This window comes from Siphateles boraxobius, unplaced genomic scaffold (assembly GCF_051911475.1).
Source record: "Siphateles boraxobius isolate OS27281-9 unplaced genomic scaffold, OSU_SipBor_1 158, whole genome shotgun sequence".
NCBI classification, from domain to species: Eukaryota; Metazoa; Chordata; class Actinopteri; order Cypriniformes; family Leuciscidae; genus Siphateles; species Siphateles boraxobius.
Window position 1 is genome coordinate 771,351 of NW_027508764.1, and position 15,985 is coordinate 787,335.

General features: G+C 38.6%; 1 protein-coding gene across 1 annotated transcript in view; it reads left to right on the forward strand.

The window, feature by feature from the left end:
* The first annotated feature begins 5,428 nt into the window (after positions 1-5,428).
* The window catches only part of prickle1a (prickle homolog 1a), a 50,579-nt gene continuing 40,022 nt past the window's right edge, over positions 5,429-15,985 (forward strand). The window contains exon 1 of the mRNA XM_077230956.1: positions 5,429-5,680. The gene's annotated coding sequence lies outside the window, so the exon portion shown is untranslated. The remainder of the gene's footprint in view (positions 5,681-15,985) is intronic.

Genomic DNA, 15,985 nt, shown 5'->3' on the forward strand with positions numbered 1-15,985 from the left:
TTTTAACATAAATCCACTGTTAATCTGAATGTGATGCATATTTGTCAGGCATACATCAATGAAACATGCAGGTCTGTAATCGTACTAATAAACTGAATATGCACAATAACAAGTTATATATATTTATCATCAGTAAATCTGTTTTTATTTCAAAGCATTCATGAACTACAAGAATTTAAGTTCAGCTCTGTGTGGAACTGATTACTGTAAAGCCAAGTAAACCACTAAAACTGTTTTCTTATACCAGAGAAAGATCATAAACGGTTCAGGGAAAAACACCAGTTAAAATGCCGTTTTCTGAACGTATGCATTGGTAACTAGTTCTAATCTGAATGTGTGTGTGTGTGTGTGTGTGTGTGTGTGTGTGTGTGTGTGTGTCTGTGTGTGTGTGTCTGTGTGTGTGTGTCTGTGTGTGTGTGTGTGTGTGTGTGTGTCTGTGTGTGTCTGTGTGTGTGTGTGTGTCTGTGTGTCTGTGTGTGTGTGTGTGTGTGTGTGTGTGTCTGTGTGTGTGTGTCTGTGTGTGTGTCTGTGTGTGTGTGTGTGTCTGTGTGTGTGTGTGTGTCTGTGTGTGTGTGTGTGTGTGTCTGTGTGTGTGTGTGTGTCTGTGTGTGTCTGTGTGTGTGTGTGTGTGTGTGTCTGTGTGTCTGTGTGTGTGTGTGTGTGTGTGTGTGTGTGTGTGTGTGTGTGTGTGTGTGTGTGTGTGTGTGTGTGTGTGTGTGTGTGTGTGTGTGTGTGTGTGTGTGTGTGTGTGTGTGTGTGTGTGTGTTTAAACATGACCTTTTCATGCACAGATTCTGAAACGAGCTCTGATTGAGGACAGAACACAGATGTTCAGATGTTCTAGTCCTTGATGTTGAGCTTGAATTCTGGAGGAGAGACGTCATGTCAAACACGTCTTATATAACTGAGTTTGTTTCCCGATTCCTACAGAATGTAAAAGTTTGTTTTAGCCTCATTTCACTTCAGACTCTCTCTGATTTAATCCTTTCTTTCGTTCTCCAGGTCAGTTAGCAAACATGTCTGTCTTCATTCAGGCTCCAGACATGACATGTGACAGTCACAACAACACGTTCCTCACGGCCTGATGTCCTTAAAGATGCTTCAAATCCTGCAGGACAATATAAAGCCCTTATCCAGCGAACAGGGAACGTTCTCAAAGTTACGAACAAATCTTCTTCCAGTTACATTAATAATACGTTCATTCAAAGTGTTCTGGTCTTTAATACATCATTATACATCATTCATGGAATGTTTTTCTCTGAAACGTTCCGTTGGATGTTCGTTTTTTAAATGTAACTTTCTTGGAACATTCCGAGAACATTCAAAAGTAACATTCCCAGAATGTTTGAAGAATGACACAATGTAATATTTCCTGAATGTTCATTTAACAAAGAAAAAACTTTTGTTTTTAATTGACGTTTTAAACATTCATAGAACATTCGTTTTCATAACCTAATGGGAACGTTAGCAACAAGTTCTTAATAGAATATTTCCCAAGGATTGTTGGGTTAATCTCAGAAACCTGTCAAGTGCATGAGAACTTTGAGGGAAATTAATACATGATTAACTAACTGTATTTTTCTATGTACATTTCCGAAATGCACTTTCTGTAAAGCTGCTTTGAAACAATGTGTATTGTGAAAAGCGCTATACAAATAAATTTGAATTGAATTGAATTGAATTGAAATTACGGTTAAATGTCATATATGCCCAAAAATATGCTTCATTTTCAAATGAAAAAAGTTACTTTCTGTTGATTTTGAAATGTGAATTATTACCTTTATTTATACAGCGCTTTTTACAACACAGAGTGTTTCAAAGCAGCTTTACAGAGATAACAGGAAAATAATGCAACAAAGTTTGTGTCTAGAAGAAAATATCGCCACAGTCCAGCTTAAGTAAGTTCAGTGATGGTTCATTTTTGTTGTAAAAAGTTATTAATTTAGTTCATTTATATATAGCCGTTCTGGAGAAAACTGTGATGTCATCGTCCAGCTCAGTTCAGTTCTCATATAATGCTGTCAATGCAGGAGATCAATAATATTGTTGAATATTAAATTAAACATATCTTCCTGAGATTGACTATCCCGTTAGTAGCATAAAAAACCAAAGTCAGTTTGAGAGAAACTGCACCAGTTCATGCGCTAATATTGAATTAAAGCATGCAGGGGTTCGTGCAGTAAAGCTGAAGCATTAGCATGTTTGCTTTAGTAATAGAATCTGTGATGTTTTACAGCAAACAAGCGTCCAGGACGACCAGGCTTCGGGTCTGAGCTCTGATTGGCTGATGTTTGATGGCGGACTGGCGTTCGGCTCCTTCTGTTTGTTTGCCTTCCTTCCTTTGTTTATTCTAGAGATTTCCTGAGTAAACTGAGTTCAACAGGATCGCTCTATTTTGGTGGAGAATTCGGTCAATTACATCAAATCTAGTGACCAGTTTATTTAATGGCCCCGGCTGAGCGAGGTTTGCTTTTCTGCTTCACGCTCAATCAAAGTCAACATTTTGAGATTCTGTTGTTTTCTTTTAACGGACAACAAACTTTTTTTTTTGCATTTGCTAAGTTTATATGGAATAAACAAATCACACTGGAAATGACAACGCCATTATCCTTAAACCAAGAGCCAGTTCCACACCGGAAACTCTATTGTAAGGGATAAAAAGCTTTAGATTTCCATTCAAAGAGTAAAATCCCTCTAGAGATGAAGAGGAGGAGAATCCCGGCAGGAGATGAAGAACTTGTGCTGGTTCTCCAAGGAAAAACGCCATCTTTCCCTAATTAGCAAGAGTTTGTTGGAGCGTTTTCCCTGCGGGAGACGCACTGCTCTCAGTCTGATTTAAAGGATTAAACTCTGCGAGCACACGCCGCGACTCCAGGGTGGCGGAAGCTCTCGCTCACGCTTCACAATCCTGTGTGTCATTAGTGGGAATGTGTCGGACAGTTTCACGCTCCCGCTGACCGACCCATGCTAATCCTAACCGGCTAATTGGGCTAGCCTGAAAGTGAATTATTCTTCCGTGTAAATAACACACTGTGGAAAGTTAGCTTACGGTTATATGGCTAAAACCTTTGGAGAACATTTTGTATATGTTCTTATTAGTACATCAAAACTTTGCCTCAGAGTTATGGGAATGTTAGTTTGTTTTAAATAAACAAAATTAAACACAGAAAGGATAATAAGTATAATAAGGATAATAGTCCACTGGTGTGGACGATAATATAGTTATGATTATAGTTATCTTTATCGGTAAAGTCATAGTTATCGTTATAGTTATCATTATAGTTATTGTTCCAATTATCGTTATAGTTATCGTTCTAAATATCATTATAGTTACTGTTAATGTTATCGTTATAGTTATCATTATCAGTATTGTTATAGTTATCTTCATAAGTATCAGTATAGTTATCTTTATAGTTATCGTTATAGTTATCATTATAGTTATTGTTATCATTTTCGATATATAGTTATCGTTATAGTTATCTTTATCAGTATTGTTATAGTTCTCTTCATAAGTTCTCGTTATAGTTATCATTATAGTTATCTTTTCAATTATCGTTATAGTTATTGCTATAGTTATCTTTATAGTTATCGTTAAAGTTATCTTTATAGTTATTGTTATATTTATATTTGTTGTTAGTTATCGTTATAGTTATCTTTATACTTATTCTTATCGTTCCAGTTATCGTTAAAGTTATCTTTATAACTATCGTTATAGTCATCCTTAAAGTTATCGTAATAAATATTGTTTTTGGTGTGAACGAGCCTTAAGCGAATCTAACGATATCATTCTTCTGTGGCATTATCGCTATAGTTTGGACTTTATCGTTATTGTCTAGAATCTATCGTTACAGATTTTAAAACTATACCTTTATCATTATCTTTATAGTTATTGTCTGTGGTGTGAACAGCCTTAACTATAACGATAACTATAAAGTACAGTATTAATAATTGTTTTAATTCCACGATAATAGGGAAGTTCACGGCACAACTATCACAATATCAACACAGAGGAACGATATCATTGAAATCACTTTTAGTGCGATTTTTTCCAGATGATGAATGATAAAAACATCGAGAGCCAATCAGAATCCAGCCTGCTTTAAAGAGCTTTAAAGCGACAGACGACAAAACTTCAGTGCTTATGTGCTGGTGTGTTCGATAAATATAGTTATCGTTCTTAGTGTGAACAGAGTTGCTTCCCCAAAAATAACACACAAAAAAACTAACTTTAGGGGAACATTCTGTCTTTGGTTGTTGTTGGTAATGTTGTAGTTTATGTATAAATTTGTTGCTAGTCCTTCTCTTGAAGCCTATAAATCTGAAGATAAATGACACAGTACGAGGACAGTCCATTGCAAAGCGATGTAAGTGGAGGCCATTGCTAGTTTACAACTCAATCATGTTGTTGAAAGCATTTTTACGAGCCTCTGCCATAAATATTGGGGCAGATAAAGTGTAGATAAGCCTCAGATAAGAGTGAGTGTGAGGGGGCTAATGGGTTAGCATGTCTTCAGGCACGTAAATCAGGTCTGAAGATATGATATCTGTGATGACCCAACGCCTTTAAGAGCTCCTGCTGCTTATTTACGGCAAGCTTTCAGAGCACGCAGCAATAACCTGCATTTCCAAACCATAATAGAAGTGTAATTTGGGAAGTTTGATTCTGTGCATCTTGTGGCATTTAAGCTGAAGTCATGTAACATGAACCTGATCCAGATGAAGCTGATTTAAACTGTGAGACGGCAAACTTAAGATCAAGCAGAGTTTGATTGACAGGCAGAACCTGGTCTCACTTATCAGAACCGGTCATCGGGTCACAACCTCCACTAAACCCCTCATACACGGCAAAAAACAAGTTTTCCAACACAAATCAAGATACATTTGCTGGAGAAGCAAAATGAATAAAGATATTAAATCTGCCAATAGGGTCAGAAAAATAAAACTACGGTAAAGAAAATGTATGTTTCTGACCCCCCAAAATAACAACAACAACAAAAACTGACGTTAGGGGAACATTCTGTCTTTGGTTGTTGTTGTTAATGTTGTGCTTTATGTATAAATGTGTTGCTAGTCCGTCTCTTGAAGCCTATTAATCTGAAGAGAAATTACACAGTACGAGCTCTGCCAATAGGGTCAGAAAAATAAACTACGGTAAAGAAAATGTATGTTCCTAACCTCACTGACAGATATTTATTCTGGTTTTTAAACAAAAACTTAATTTTTTTCCCTTAATATCTTCATTTTGCTTCTCCATTTTGCATTTTGAAGTCATTTTTCTTCTCCAGTAGCTAAATGTATGTTGATTTAAGAATATTTCGATATTTGTTCTGAAAAACAAGATACTGAATAAGAAAAATATTTTGAAGGTTCTAAAATTCAGAAAAGTGCGCGCGTATTACGTTGCGTAATGTCATGTGACGCTCGCGGACGCCCAGCGCGCAGGAGTTAAGCGAAACTCCCCAACACACACACACACACACACACACACACAGAGAGAGAGCTCTCACACAAACACGCTCGTTCCCCTCATCTGAGTGTGTTTCGCCTCAGATATGCAGTTTAAAGCCCGGGATCTGCAGTGACCGACGCATGAGCGCGAGCGCGGATCTGAATAACGAGGATAACGAGGATCTGAGCTGGAAACCGGATTGTTTTGGGTCGCCACTGGAGAAATATTCGGGTAAGTTCTGATTTTTAGCGTTTCATACGTGTGTGAAAGACTTCTGCTCAGTTATAATGGATAGAATATACGCTTTTTGTAACATTTGCATTCAGAGACAAGCTTAGATTGATGTCTGATGTTATTATTAGGGGCGTTTAGTTGCGAAGTCTGGAAAAACTCTGGAAAAGCTCAAAGGAAAAGTGTCCCAAGAGCTTCGGGTCTATTTTTATACTCATTATCCAGGTCGTTTTTACAGAAAAGGCCAGAGTTTGCTGTGAAGTTGTCAGAAACACACAAGGGTTTCTTGCATGTGTGTTTGGACTCAGCTGTGCCTGTCACTTCAGTGACAACTGCTCCTTCCCAAACACTATCCCACGGGTCCTGATCTTAATCTTAATCCCAAGGTTTCCATAGGATTCCTCAGGCGCTGTTCTTTGCTTTACTTCATTGATCTGTATCTCTGCCTCTTTTCAGACACTGTGGGAATAGATCAGGCCAAAAATTAGCTTAGGTGTGTCATCAGTTAGTATACTCATGTTCAGCTTGTTTCCGCCACGGAATACAACAATAAATACATTTGCGACCCACAATTCTGACGTTTTTCTCGCAATTTTGAGTTTATATCTAACCATTTGGATTTTCTTTAGAATAAGCAAGATATAAACTCAAAATACTGAGGAAAAAGTCAGAATTGTGTTTTTTTTGTGCTGGTAAATTGTGAAGATTTAAACTTAGAATTCTGAAAAAAAGACAAAAATGTGTATTTAAACTGATCATTCCAAGAACAAAGTCAGAATTGCGAGATTTAAACTACGAATTAAGAGAAAAAAATGTCGGCGTTGACGAGATAAAAAGTCACAATTGCCATTTTTATTTTTTTATTCCATTGCAGAAACAAGCCCCATACTTTTCAAACCTGTATGCTGTTATTATTTTTGCTGAAACTTTATGCAGCTCTTTTCCATTCAGTCCATTGTGAACCGCGACTGTCTGACTGAAAAAAGCACAAAAACAGCATTGTAACATTCGTCCATATGTGAAGACTTGACCTGTTAGGATACTTTTGTGGTGTTTTGTTGTTATTTTTAGGAAGTTGATAGTCATGTTAGCCAAGTCATTGCATGGAAAAATTGTCCATGAAGAATTTTCAAAATAACTTGTTTTGTTTTCCACTGAAGAACTGCAGTCAGACCGGTTTGTAATGACGTGATGGCGAGAAAAATATGATGTTTTACTTTGATAAGCGCAGTTAGAGCCAGCAGGGAAGTATGAATCAGCTTTACCGTGGTACAGTAGGGGTTTATCTGCACTCGTATCTGTGACAGCAGTCGTGAAGCGCTTGCTGTGATGCCAGCTGGCAGAGTTCGGCCCCACAGGGGCCCGCAAATGTCAACAGGACTCAGTTTCCATACGGACACGCTTCACACACACTCGAGAGACAGATCCTCTCTTCACCCTCTTGATCCCAGATTGAGACGAGGGAGGCCTGAAAGCATCAGGAGGAACTGGCATCGATGTGTGCTTGAAATGTTGACTGGTCAATATGATGTTTTTGAACTCCGGTTTGGTTAAAGCCTCTCAGTGAAGATGATAGTGATGATGGTGAAGTGTTTGAGATGATGGTGAAGTGTTTGAGATGATGGTGAAGTGTTTGAGATGATAGGGACGTGTTTGAGATGATAGGGAAGTGTTTGAGATGATAGGGAAGTGTTTGAGATGATAGTGAAGTGTTTGAGATGATTGTGAAGTGTTTGAGATGATGGTGAAGTGTTTGAGATGATAGTGAAGCGTTTGAGATGATAGTGAAGTGTTTGAGATGATGGTGAAGTGTTTGAGGTGATGGTGAAGTGTTTGAGATGATAATGAAGTGTTTGAGATGATAGTGAAGTGTTTGAGATGATACTGAAGTGTTTGAGATGATGGTGAAGTGTTTGAGATGATGGTGAAGTGTTTGAGATGACGGTGAAGTGTTTGAGATGACGGTGAAGTGTTTGAGATGATAGTGAAGTGTTTGAGATGACGGTGAAGTGTTTGAGATGATAGTGAAGTGTTTGAGATGACGGTGAAGTGTTTGAGATGATAGTGAAGTGTTTGAGATGACGGTGAAGTGTTTGAGATGATAGTGAAGCGTTTGAGATGATAGTGAAGTGTTTGAGATGATGGTGAAGTGTTTGAGGTGATGGTGAAGTGTTTGAGATGATAATGAAGTGTTTGAGATTAGGGATGGGCATTCGATTAAATTTTCTTAGTCGATCGTCGGGAGAATTAACGATCGACTATCGATTAATCATTAATATTTTTATATTCAAATTCATTATTTATTTTTATATTATATACTTTTTATAAATTAAAAATGCAATGAAAATACACAAATACAGCGCGTTTTTTCCTCGATTAGATCTTTATTACAAGATGATCAACTTGTGGCAGTAAAACTGGACGTTCGGTTAGGCTAAACTTGAAGATATATGCGCTGCGGTGCTCGGAAGCAACGGAACCTGCAGCTGCGAGTTGGCGTTCTTAAACAGAGACCCTCGTTTGTTCCAAAATAATAAATAATAAAAAAAATCATGTTAAACAATAACTTAACCAAAAACATAATAATACTTAGATCTGACAGGGTTTGTCAAAATGTAACTCAGAACTATCCAAGAACGGAGTCGAGAAAGAGGGTGAGAGAGATTAGCCTACTTACTGTAACAATCAATTCGGCTAGGCTACTTAACAAAGCCTCATAAAAAATAACTAGTAACTCACATACAACTTCTACACCAGTCTACTGATTTTTGTTGAGAAAGATAAGCATGTTGATGACATGATCTGAGGTCAGACGCGACCGCAACCTGACCGTCAAGCCTCGTTTACACCTTCGCCTGGCTCTGCAGCGCGAGTCTCCACAGACTGCGCGCGCACCTCTCCAAACAGACGAGGCGTTTATACTCGACGCGCTCGCCTGTGAAACACCGAATACCGCAATGACGTCATTTTTGCCGCGCTCACCTTCGCGCTCGAGCGGACGCGTCGAGTGTTAACAAGGCTTCAGTCCAGCCGCTGAAAACACCCGCTCTGAGGGGACTGACGTTGCGGGATGCACAGGTACCTCCGCGCTAACTTGACCAACCAGCCCGGGGAACACGTTCACTTTCCGCAGCAGCATTAGTTTAATGATAATCGATAACAAATTAACGTGATCGACGAAATTCTTAATGATCAATAATCGATCGTCGATTAATCATGCCCATCCCTATTTGAGATGATAGTGAAGTGTTTGAGATGACGGTGAAGTGTTTGAGATGACGGTGAAGTGTTTGAGATGACGGTGAAGTGTTTGAGATGATGGTGAAGTGTTTGAGATGACGGTGAAGTGTTTGAGATGATAGTGAAGTGTTTGAGATGACGGTGAAGTGTTTGAGATGATAGTGAAGTGTTTGAGATGATGGTGAAGTGTTTGAGATGACGGGGAAGTGTTTGAGATGACGATGATAGTGAAGTGTTTGAGATGATAGTAAAGTGTTTGAGATGATAGTGAAGATGCTAGTGAAGTGTTTGAGATGATAGTGAAGTGTTTGAGATGATAGTGAAGTGTTTGAGATGATAGTGAAGTGTTTGAGATGATGGTGAAGTGTTTGAGATGATGGTGGAGTTTTTGAGATGATGGTGAAGTGTTTGAGATGATGGTGAAGTGTTTGAGATGATGGTGAAGTGTTTGAGATGATGGTGAAGTGTTTGAGATGATGGTGAAGTGTTTTAGATGATAGTGAAGTGTTTGAGATGATAGTGAAGTGTTTGAGATGATAGTGAAGCATTTGAGATGATAGTGAAGATGCTAGTGAAGTGTTTGAAATGATAGTGAAGTGTTTGAGATGATACTGAAGTGTTTGAGATGATACTGAAGTGTTTGAGATGACGGTGAAGTGTTTGAGATGACGGTGAAGTGTTTGAGATGACGGTGAAGTGTTTGAGATGAAGGTGAAGTGTTTGAGATGACGGTGAAGTGTTTGAGATGATGGTGAAGTGTTTGAGATGATAGTGAAGATGCTAGTGAAGTGTTTGAGATGATGGAGTGTTTGAGATGATGGAGTGTTTGAGATGATGGTGGAGTGTTTGAGGTGATGGTGAAGTGTTTGAGATGATGGTGAAGTGTTTGAGATGATGGTGAAGTGTTTGAGATGATGGTGAAGTGTTTGAGATGATGGTGAAGTGTTTGAGATGATGGTGAAGTGTTTGAGATGATGGTGAAGTGTTTGAGATGATGGTGAAGTGTTTGAGATGATGGTGAAGTGTTTGAGATGATGGTGAAGTGTTTGAGATGATGGTGAAGTGTTTGAGATGATGGTGAAGTGTTTGAGATGATAGTGAAGCGTTTGAGATGATAGTGAAGCGTTTGAGATGATAGTGAAGCGTTTGAGATGATAGTGAAGATGCTAGTGAAGTGTTTGAAATGATAGTGAAGTGTTTGAGATGATGATGGTGAAGTGTTTGAGATGATGGTGAAGTGTTTGAGATGATGGTGAGATGATGGTGAAGTGTTTGAGATGATGGTGAAGTGTTTGAGATGATGGTGAAGTGTTTGAGATGATAGTGAAGTGTTTGAGATGATGGTGGAGTGTTTGAGATGATGGTGAAGTGTTTGAGATGATGGTGAAGTGTTTGAGATGATGGTGAAGTGTTTGAGATGATGGTGAAGTGTTTGAGATGATGGTCAAGTGTTTGAGATGATACTGAAATGTTTGAGATGATACTGAAGTGTTTGAGATGATACTGAAGTGTTTGAGATGATAGTGAAGATGCTAGTGAAGTGTTTGAGATGATAGTGAAGTGTTTGAGATGATAGTGAAGTGTTTGAGATGATAGTGAAGTGTTTGAGATGATAGTGAAGTGTTTGAGATGATAGTGAAGTGTTTGAGATGATACTGAAGTGTTTGAGATGATAGTGAAGCATTTGAGATGATAGTGAAGATGCTAGTGAAGTGTTTGAGATGGTGAAGTGTTTGAGATGATGGTGAAGTGTTTGAGATGATGGTGAAGTGTTTGAGATGATGGTGAAGTGTTTGAGATGATGGTGAAGTGTTTGAGATGATACTGAAGTGTTTGAGATGGTGGTGAAGTGTTTGAGATGATGGTGAAGTGTTTGAGATGACGGTGAAGTGTTTGAGATGACGGTGAAGTGTTTGAGATGACGGTGAAGTGTTTGAGATGGTGGTGAAGTGTTTGAGATGATAGTGAAGTGTTTGAGATGATGGTGAAGTGTTTGAGATGATGGTGAAGTGTTTGAGATGATGGTGAAGTGTTTGAGATGATGGTGAAGTGTTTGAGATGATGGTGAAGTGTTTGAGATGATAGTGAAGTGTTTGAGATGATAGTGAAGTGTTTGAGATGAGGGTGAAGTGTTTGAGATGATGGTGGAGTGTTTGAGATGATGGTGAAGATGATAGTGAAGTGTTTGAGATGATAGTGAAGTGTTTGAGATGATGGTGGAGTGTTTGAGATGATGGTGAAGTGTTTGAGATGATGGTGAGATGATGGTGAAGTGTTTGAGATGATAGTGAAGTGTTTGAGATGATAGTGAAGTGTTTGAGATGATAGTGAAGTGTTTGAGATGATAGTGAAGTGTTTGAGATGATAGTGAAGTGTTTGAGATGAGGGTGGAGTGTTTGAGATGATGGTGAAGATGATGGTGAAGTGTTTGAGATGATAGTGAAGTGTTTGAGATGATAGTGAAGTGTTTGAGATGATGGTGAAGTGTTTGAGATTATAGTGAAGTGTTTGAGATGATGGTGAAGTGTTTGAGATGATAGTGAAGTGTTTGAGATGGTGGTGAAGTGTTTGAGATGATAGTGAAGTGTTTGAGATGATAGTGAAGTGTTTGAGATGATAGTGAAGTGTTTGAGATGAGGGTGAAGTGTTTGAGATGGTGGTGAAGTGTTTGAGATGATAGTGAAGTGTTTGAGATGATGGTGAGATGATGGTGAAGTGTTTGAGATGATAGTGAAGTGTTTGAGATGATAGTGAAGTGTTTGAGATGATAGTGAAGTGTTTGAGATGATAGTGAAGTGTTTGAGATGAGGGTGAAGTGTTTGAGATGATGGTGGAGTGTTTGAGATGATGGTGAAGATGATAGTGAAGTGTTGGAGATGATAGTGAAGTGTTTGAGATGATGGTGGAGTGTTTGAGATGATGGTGAAGTGTTTGAGATGATGGTGAGATGATGGTGAAGTGTTTGAGATGATAGTGAAGTGTTTGAGATGATAGTGAAGTGTTTGAGATGATAGTGAAGTGTTTGAGATGATAGTGAAGTGTTTGAGATGAGGGTGGAGTGTTTGAGATGATGGTGAAGATGATGGTGAAGTGTTTGAGATGATAGTGAAGTGTTTGAGATGATAGTGAAGTGTTTGAGATGATGGTGAAGTGTTTGAGATTATAGTGAAGTGTTTGAGATGATGGTGAAGTGTTTGAGATGATAGTGAAGTGTTTGAGATGATAGTGAAGTGTTTGAGATGATGGTGAAGTGTTTGAGATTATAGTGAAGTGTTTGAGATGATGGTGAAGTGTTTGAGATGATAGTGAAGTGTTTGAGATGGTGGTGAAGTGTTTGAGATGATAGTGAAGTGTTTGAGATGATGGTGAGATGATGGTGAAGTGTTTGAGATGATAGTGAAGTGTTTGAGATGATAGTGAAGTGTTTGAGATGATAGTGAAGTGTTTGAGATGATAGTGAAGTGTTTGAGATGAGGGTGGAGTGTTTGAGATGATGGTGAAGATGATGGTGAAGTGTTTGAGATGATAGTGAAGTGTTTGAGATGATAGTGAAGTGTTTGAGATGATGGTGAAGTGTTTGAGATTATAGTGAAGTGTTTGAGATGATGGTGAAGTGTTTGAGATGATGGTGAAGTGTTTGAGATGATGGTGAAGTGTTTGAGATGATATTGAAGTGTTTGAGATGATGGTGTAGTGTTTGAGATGATGGTGAAGTGTTTGAGATGATAGTGAAGTGTTTGAGATGATAGTGAAGTGTTTGAGATGATAGTGAAGTGTTTGAGATGATAGTGAAGTGTTTGAGATGATAGTGAAGTGTTTGAGATGAGGGTGGAGTGTTTGAGATGATGGTGAAGATGATGGTGAAGTGTTTGAGATGATAGTGAAGTGTTTGAGATGATAGTGAAGTGTTTGAGATGATGGTGAAGTGTTTGAGATTATAGTGAAGTGTTTGAGATGATGGTGAAGTGTTTGAGATGATGGTGAAGTGTTTGAGATGATGGTGAAGTGTTTGAGATGATATTGAAGTGTTTGAGATGATGGTGTAGTGTTTGAGATGATGGTGAAGTGTTTGAGATGATGGTGAAGTGTTTGAGATGACGGTGAAGTCTTTGAGATGATTGTGAAGTGTTTGAGATGATGGTGAAGTGTTTGAGATGATAGGGAAGTGTTTGAGATGATAGGGAAGTGTTTGAGATGATAGGGAAGCGTTTGAGATGATGGTGAAGCGTTTGAGATGATAGTGAAGTGTTTGAGATGATGGTGATGTGTTTGAGATGATGGTGAAGTGTTTGAGATGATAATGAAGTGTTTGAGATGATAGTGAAGTGTTTGAGATGACAGTGAAGTGTTTGAGATGACGGTGAAGTGTTTGAGATGACGGTGAAGTGTTTGAGATGATTGTGAAGTGTTTGAGATGATTGTGAAGTGTTTGAGATGATTGTGAAGTGTTTGAGATGATGGTGAAGTGTTTGAGATGATGGTGAAGTGTTTGAGATGATGGTGAAGTGTTTGAGATGATAGTGAAGTGTTTGAGATGATGGTGAAGTGTTTGAGATGATGGTGAAGTGTTTGAGATGATAGTGAAGTGTTTGAGATGATGGTGAAGACGCTAGTGAAGTGTTTGAGATGATGGTGAAGTGTTTGAGATGATAGTGAAGTGTTTGAGATGATGGTGAAGACGCTAGTGAAGTGTTTGAGATGATGGTGAAGTGTTTGAGATGATGGTGAAGTGTTTGAGATGATGGTGAAGTGTTTGAGATGACGGTGAAGTCTTTGAGATGATTGTGAAGTGTTTGAGATGATAGGGAAGTGTTTGAGATGATAGGGAAGTGTTTGAGATGATAGGGAAGTGTTTGAGATGATAGGGAAGTGTTTGAGATGATGGTGAAGCGTTTGAGATGATAGTGAAGTGTTTGAGATGATGGTGAAGTGTTTGAGATGATGGTGAAGTGTTTGAGATGATAATGAAGTGTTTGAGATGATAGTGAAGTGTTTGAGATGACAGTGAAGTGTTTGAGATGACGGTGAAGTGTTTGAGATGACGGTGAAGTGTTTGAGATGATTGTGAAGTGTTTGAGATGATTGTGAAGTGTTTGAGATGATTGTGAAGTGTTTGAGATGATGGTGAAGTGTTTGAGATGATGGTGAAGTGTTTGAGATGATGGTGAAGTGTTTGAGATGATGGTGAAGTGTTTGAGATGATGGTGAAGTGTTTGAGATGATAGTGAAGTGTTTGAGATGATGGTGAAGACGCTAGTGAAGTGTTTGAGATGATGGTGAAGTGTTTGAGATGATGGTGAAGTGTTTGAGATGATGGTGAAGTGTTTGAGATGATGGTGAAGTGTTTGAGATGATGGTGAAGTGTTTGAGATGATGGTGAAGTGTTTGAGATGACGGTGTAGTGTTTGAGATGATAGTGAAGTGTTTGAGATGATAGTGAAGTGTTTGAGATGATGATGATAGTGAAGTGTTTGAGATGATGGTGAAGTGTTTGAGATGATAGTGAAGTGTTTGAGATGATGGTGAAGTGTTTGAGATGATAGTGAAGTGTTTGAGATGATACTGAAGTGTTTTAGATGACGTTGAAGTGTTTGAGATGATGGTGAAGTGTTTGAGATGATGGTGAAGTGTTTGAGATGATGGTGAAGTGTTTGAGATGATAGTGAAGTGTTTGAGATGATAGTGAAATGTTTGAGATGACGGTGAAGTGTTTGAGATGACGGTGAAGTGTTTGAGATGACGGTGAAGTGTTTGAGATGACGGTGAAGTGTTTGAGATGACGGTGAAGTGTTTGAGATGACGGTGAAGTGTTTGAGATGACGGTGAAGTGTTTGAGATGACGGTGAAGTGTTTGAGATGACGGTGAAGTGTTTGAGATGATGGTGAAGTGTTTGAGATGACGGTGAAGTGTTTGAGATGACGGTGAAGTGTTTGAGATGATGGTGAAGTGTTTGAGATGATACTGAAGTGTTTGAGATGATACTGAAGTGTTTGAGATGACGGTGAAGTGTTTGAGATGACGGTGAAGTGTTTGAGATGACGGTGAAGTGTTTGAGATGACGGTGAAGTGTTTGAGATGACGGTGAAGTGTTTGAGATGACGGTGAAGTGTTTGAGATGAAGGTGAAGTGTTTGAGATGACGGTGAAGTGTTTGAGATGATGGTGAAGTGTTTGAGATGATAGTGAAGCGTTTGAGATGATAGTGAAGATGCTAGTGAAGTGTTTGAGATGATAGTGAAGTGTTTGAGATGATAGTGAAGTGTTTGAGATGATACTGAAGTGTTTGAGATGATAGTGAAGTGTTTGAAATGATAGTGAAGTTTTTGAGATGATGGTGGAGTGTTTGAGATGATGGTGAAGTGTTTGAGATGATGGTGAAGTGTTTGAGATGATGGTGAAGTGTTTGAGATGATGGTGAAGTGTTTGAGATGATGGTGAAGTGTTTGAGATGATAGTGAAGTGTTTGAGATGATAGTGAAGTGTTTGAGATGATAGTGAAGCATTTGAGATGATAGTGAAGATGCTAGTGAAGTGTTTGAAATGATACTGAAGTGTTTGAGATGATACTGAAGTGTTTGAGATGACGGTGAAGTGTTTGAGATGACGGTGAAGTGTTTGAGATGACGGTGAAGTGTTTGAGATGACGGTGAAGTGTTTGAGATGACGGTGAAGTGTTTGAGATGACGGTGAAGTGTTTGAGATGACGGTGAAGTGTTTGAGATGATGGTGAAGTGTTTGAGATGATAGTGAAGATGCTAGTGAAGTGTTTGAGATGATGGAGTGTTTGAGATGATGGTGAAGTGTTTGAGGTGATGGTGAAGTGTTTGAGATGATGGTGAAGTGTTTGAGATGATGGTGAAGTGTTTGAGATGATGGTGAAGTGTTTGAGATGATGGTGAAGTGTTTGAGATGATAGTGAAGTGTTTGAGATGATAGTGAAGCGTTTGAGATGATAGTGAAGCATTTGAGATGATAGTGAAGATGCTAGTGAAGTGTTTGAAATGATAGTGAAGTGTTTGAGATGATGATGGTGAAGTGTTTGAGATGATGGTGAAGTGTTTGAGA